Here is a 6,000-nt window from a genome sequence, read left to right as displayed (position 1 = left end):
GTCTACAGATCGTCTATTTGCGGAGGAGATTTTCCGTTTCATCACACAGTGTACAGAAGTACAGAGTTTAACCCTTCCATTGTGTTAGGGTCATTTTTGACCTGCTTTCAAGTTTAAGGGGTAAAAAGTACCCTTTACATTTCTTTATTGGAACGAGGCTTCATGATATCCTCAGAAATAGCCATTTTAACGCAACAACATTATTTATCATCATTTTAATTAATTCTGATGGTATCCCCCAAATTGTCAATATTCAATGTTTACATGTTTGAGAGTGAGAGAGACTTGTCCTCAATTAGCATTTGCTATCAGGAGTTAAATAAAGTTTGAGTTTATGAAAAATAAATGACTTTTTACCTTCTATGGCAGTGGTTCTCAAACTTTTTCATGTCAAGGACCCCCAAATGGACACTTATTAGCCCGCGGACCCCCGTTTGAAAAGATACATTTTAAGGACCCCCAGTTTGACATGCATTAGGGCTACGGACCCCGATTTAATGGCATTTCTATCTCTGGGACCCCAATTCATGTTGTAAAATCAATGTTAATCTAACTCTGAGAGTGTACAAATGGAACCAAATGGACCCGTTAGGGTCCATTTGGTTCCATTTGTACACTCTCAGAGTTACAGACCCATAAGGGTTCCATTTGGTTCCTATCCATCATTTAGCTGGGGACCCCCTGGAACTCCCTCAAGTACCCCTGGGGGTCCCCGGACCCCACTTTGAGAACCAATGTTCTATGGTATACGGGTCAAAAATGACCCTATACACCAGTAGTGTCACTATTTTTAATAATATTAACATTTTACAACTTCACAAGTTAAAAAACGAAAATAAGTATTTTTTTTATACATTTTTTTTGGAAGTGTGTTCTAATTATTATTCTTAATTATTCTATTATAGCTAGATAACATCATTATTAATTGCCTTCATTATAGGAAATTTAATGAGTGAATTTAAAAATATATATAATAGAAAACGAGATATATTGAAAGATGAAACCATAGCCCTAACCCAACATAATATTTTAAAAAGTGTTTACATGGATATGAATGCATTACAAGTCAGCTATGAGGTGGGAGAAAAACAATTATGAAAATAATATATTTTTTTGTATTTTGGGCTGATTTAAATCACGGGTCAAATTTGACCCACTAACACAAGTGGATGCAGTTTTCTAACACAATGCAAGGGTTAATGATGTACCCTTGATTACAGTGGTTCTGCTTAAAACTGGTGGAAACGTGGGCCGGTTCACTAGAAAGGACCACAGCTCCAAAACTCTTGTCACACTTTTTACAGTAGAGTGTTGTTTTCTCCATTGTGGACAGACTGGTGTCTCTTAAGACTATTTAAATGACTGAAACTCCTGTAACATTGTTTACAGAGGAAGGGTTTTTCACCAGAGTGGGTACGCAGGTGTGTCTTCAGAGTACCTAACGCACTGAAACGCTTGTCACACTGTTTACAGAGGAAGGGTTTTTCTCCAGAGTGGGTACGCAGGTGTCTCTTCAGGGGTCCTAACTCACTGAAACTCTTGTCACACTGTTTACAGAGGAAGGGTTTTTCTCCAGAGTGGGTACGCGGGTGTGTCTTCAGATTTCCTAACTGATTGAAACTCGTATCACACTGTTCACAGTGGAAAGGCTTTTCTCCACTGTGGAGACGGATGTGTGTGTTCAGATTACTCAAATGGCTGAAACGTTGGCTACACTGTTTACAGTGGAAGGGTTTTTCACCAGAGTGGGTACGCAGGTGTGGCTTCAGATGTCCTAACTGACTGAAACTCTTGTCACACTGTTTACAGTGGTATGGTTTTTCTCCACTGTGGACACGCAGATGTTTCTTCAGATCTCCTAACTGCTTGAAACTCGTATCACACTGTTCACAGCGGAAAGGCTTTTCTCCACTGTGGAGACGGATGTGTGTGTTCAGATTACTCAAATGGCTGAAACTTTGGCTACACTGTTTACAGTGGAAGGGTTTTTCACCAGAGTGGGTACGCAGGTGTGTCTTCAGATTACTCAAATGGCTGAAACTTTGGCTACACTGTTTACAGTGGAAGGGTGTTTCACCAGAGTGGGTACGCAGGTGTGTCTTCAGATTACCTAACGCACTGAAACTCTTGTCACACTGTTTACAGTGGTATGGTCTTTCTCCACTGTGGACACGCAGATGTCTCTTCAGATTACTTAAGTTATGGAAACTCTTATCACACTGTTTACATATGAGTTTGTCTTTCCCGTGTAAGTCATCAGATGCATGCTTTCTTCTCCTGGCTGGGTTAAAGTCCTGGTAACATCCCGGTTCATCCGTGTCATCTCCTTTCTGGCTGACTACAGGACTGGATATTTGAACCTCCGCTCCTTCATGGTCTCGGCTGCTGCTATCCATGGAATGATGTGGACAGAGATGAAGGTTCTCTTGTGGCCGGAAGATAGGTCCTTATTCTCTCTCACTCTCTTTCACCCTCGGACTCTGTCTCTAGTTATCTTTCTATTTATTCGCTGTCTCTCTCTCTCTCACGCAGACTGTCACAGTAGATTCTACACAAATACAATTCCTGCCTTGTATATGTGCAGACAAATTCAATGTCTAAAGACTACTTCCCATCTTATATAGGCTGACCAGAGCTCTGGTCTGATGTCACATCCAACACAAACTGTTGCCAAGCATTCCTAACAACGCTGATTAGCGCAGGCACGTTTGTAATGGAAATCTTGTAATGCAAATCTTCTTACCCAATGGGGCGTATCAAACACTGAGTCCTTTTCCCTGCTTAAAGTGAATCTGTGTTGCAAGGAGATGCGACTAGTTGCATTGGTGCGGTTTGGCCTATACTGTAGGTTTTTTTCTTCCCTAAAATGCAATTGGCCGAACTTCTGCTCTCACACTACCCGTGTCTGTGGCTTCCCCCTCTGCTCGCCTCTTTGTTACATCTTGTATGGGTGTATAGAAGTAAAAGTATTTAGTTCTGGTTCCTCAGTCATTTCTATGTTTTATAGGTGTTTCTGCAGGCTTTGTATAACGTAGTGGTTCTTCTATAAATTCATTGTGAAAACATTACAGAAATTAATTGATAAAAAAATTAAGAAATGTACTTCTACTTTTACTTGTTCTTTAAGTATTTTTCAAAGCATGTACTTTGGAGTACTTAAGTATATCTAAAAGCAATGACTTTTTTACTCTTACTTGAGTAACATTTTTGACTGAGCTACTTTTACTTATAGTGGAGTACATTTGACCAAGGGTACCCTTACTCAAGTACTGGGGTCGAGTACTTCGTCCACCTCTGACTTTACTTAAGAATTTCCAATTTCCCATACTTTTACTTCTACTCCACAACATCTCAGCCCATAGAGGCGCGTTTTTAGCTGTGGCGGACCAGGGATGGAGTTATGACATTTGTATACTGTGCCATTCATCCTAGGATATCACAAAATCATAGAAAAGGTTCTCCTTTAATATTAGGGGGCTGTAGTCACCAAGCGGGCTGGGTGGTCGGACACGCTGGGGTCGAGCATTGAGCGGAGAAAAAAAAGGGTCCGACTTTTTAAGTCAGACTGTTCCGGTTACCATGTACTGTACTGTATGTCACTGCACGGGCTGGGGCCGCACCTGTCAGCAGGGAGTGTTGGGTCGGGACGAAGGCTCTACGACTACGTCCTCCCGGTGGGGGCTCCTCACTGGCAGGTAGTAGTAGGGGCAGTAGTATACAACAGTGGTTCTCAACCAGTGGTCCTTGAGGAGGTTCCAGGTGGTCCCAAGCAAAATTATAGAGAGTTGGTAACCAAATGGACCCTTATAGATCTTTAACTCTTGAGAGCGTAAAATGATTCATTTTACGCTCTCAAGAGTTAAATTATTGTTAAACATCTCCATTACTTCATTTACAAGAAGTCTACACAATTAGAGAATGTAGAAGAATTGTTATTTTGATCAACGTTTGCCTGTTATCTCTCCTATGGTACCAACATCAATACAGTATGGAATTGTGGACAAAATCTTATCCAACGATAACAACTTATTCTAAGTTTTGGGTCTGTGAGTCTAAATCTCATCGAATGGTGGTCCGTGGCTTAAATGCCAAATAAAAAATGGACCTTGATATGAAAAGGGTTGAAAACCGCTGGTCTACAACAACAGTGACAACACACAAATGTGTGTGGGGAGGAATGCATTGGCATAATGACTAAATTGGGAAGAAAAAGGGGTAAAAAAAAAAACAACCATTGAAAAAGCTAGTTTTTATGCATTTGTGTGTGCATGTCAAAGTAAAAGTATGTCTAGTGCTGATGGTGTAGGAGAGAAAGGAAATGTTTGTGTCTATATTTAGCCTCTGTGGTACTGTTCTGTGAAAGCATGGCAGGCTGTGTTGTTGTTAATATGAAGTCCAACAACACAGGCTGTATTGTTGTCAGCGGTGGACAAAGTACTTCACCGCGGTACTTGAGTAAAAGTATAGATACTCCTGGTCAAATATTATATGATGAGTTGCTCAGTTACATTTATACTTGGGTTAAAGTACTGGAGTACTATTCCAAAGTACATGCTTTTAAAAATGCTTAAGTATTAAAAAGTACGAATTACAAAGTACATTTTCTTTTAATATTAATTTCATTACTGTGTTGAAATTTAGAAATGTTCCCCAAACAAATACTAATACAAAAATAGCACATATAGTAACTCACTTGTAGACCTGCTATTTCCCCTATTTGTTTCGCTATTGTTATTTAATAACCATAACGAAAAAAGTACTTTTCCACTTCCTTTTTACTCCATAGTGGAGCATAAAGTAAAATATTTGTCTTTGAAATGTATGTAGTGAAAGTCATGAGTATCCAGAAGAAACAAATACTCAAGTAAAAAATGCTTAAGTATAGCCTACAGTACTCAAGTAAATGTACCTCATTATTGTCCACAGCTGGTTGTTGTGTGGTGGCTTCGTGTTAGGACGAGGGTCTAAGTTTAGGGCACGAGGCGGGCGTGGTGACCTCAGAACATTTGTTCTCCAGCGCTACTAAAAATATCTCACTAATACTGACCACAGGTCACCAACAGCTGAAAAAGGAGTTTGTGCAATATATGGCCATTTGTGTGCTGGTTACTATATGGAGAATATTTCTCCACCCGTTTTTTGGGGGGGGGGGGGGGGGGGGGTGAGCTGTCCTTCACACAATGTCCACATGCCAATCAGTGGTGGAAAAAGTACTCAAATTCTTTACTTAAGTAAAAGTACCAATACTGCAATATAAAAAATACTCTGTTACAAGTAGAAGTCCAGAATAAAAAAAAATTACTTGAGTAAAAGCACAAATGGATTGGCATCAAAATGTATTTATAGTACTAAAAGTAAAAGTACTAAAATATTTGAAAATAGCTGATCTACAAGCTCACAACGCGTCGCATCGCGACACGTTGTGAGCTTGTAGATCGGCTATTTTCAAATAGCCTATGTATAAAATAGGGCTAGAGTGGTTAATGTGTGTTTTATAATATAATAATTTATATCTGCAAAGTAACTAGTAATTAAGGTTTTCAAATAATTGTAGTGAAGTAAAAGTACAACATTTGCCTCTGAGATGTAGTGGAGTAGGCCTAGAAGTAAAAGTATAGACAATTGGAAATACTCCAGTAAAGTAAAGTACCTCAAAATTGTACTTAAGTACAGTACTTAAGTAAATGTACTTAGTTACTTTCCACCACTGACAACAATAACACATTATATTTAGAAATGACACATTTAGATTGTATGTCAAAGTTAGAATGAACAATGTAATGATACAGGATATTATGTTAATAATAACTACGTAACTAATAATAGAACTGCAGGCCATGGCTTTCATAGTGGCGGCCGATTGGAAAGGAGCGGAAAATGAAAAAACACAAAAACAAAACACAAAAATGTCATTATATAAAAATGTGAGCGTGTCATTATTGTCAGAAATGTTGAAAAATGTCTACAAAATAGTGAAAATATTTGATCTACAAGCTCACA

The sequence above is a fragment of the Gymnoscopelus microlampas genome (assembly GCF_963454915.1).
Source record: "Gymnoscopelus microlampas genome assembly, chromosome: 15".
NCBI classification, from domain to species: Eukaryota; Metazoa; Chordata; class Actinopteri; order Myctophiformes; family Myctophidae; genus Gymnoscopelus; species Gymnoscopelus microlampas.
The sequence above is the reverse complement of the archived record's forward strand: the minus strand, read 5'-3'. Positions refer to the sequence as shown.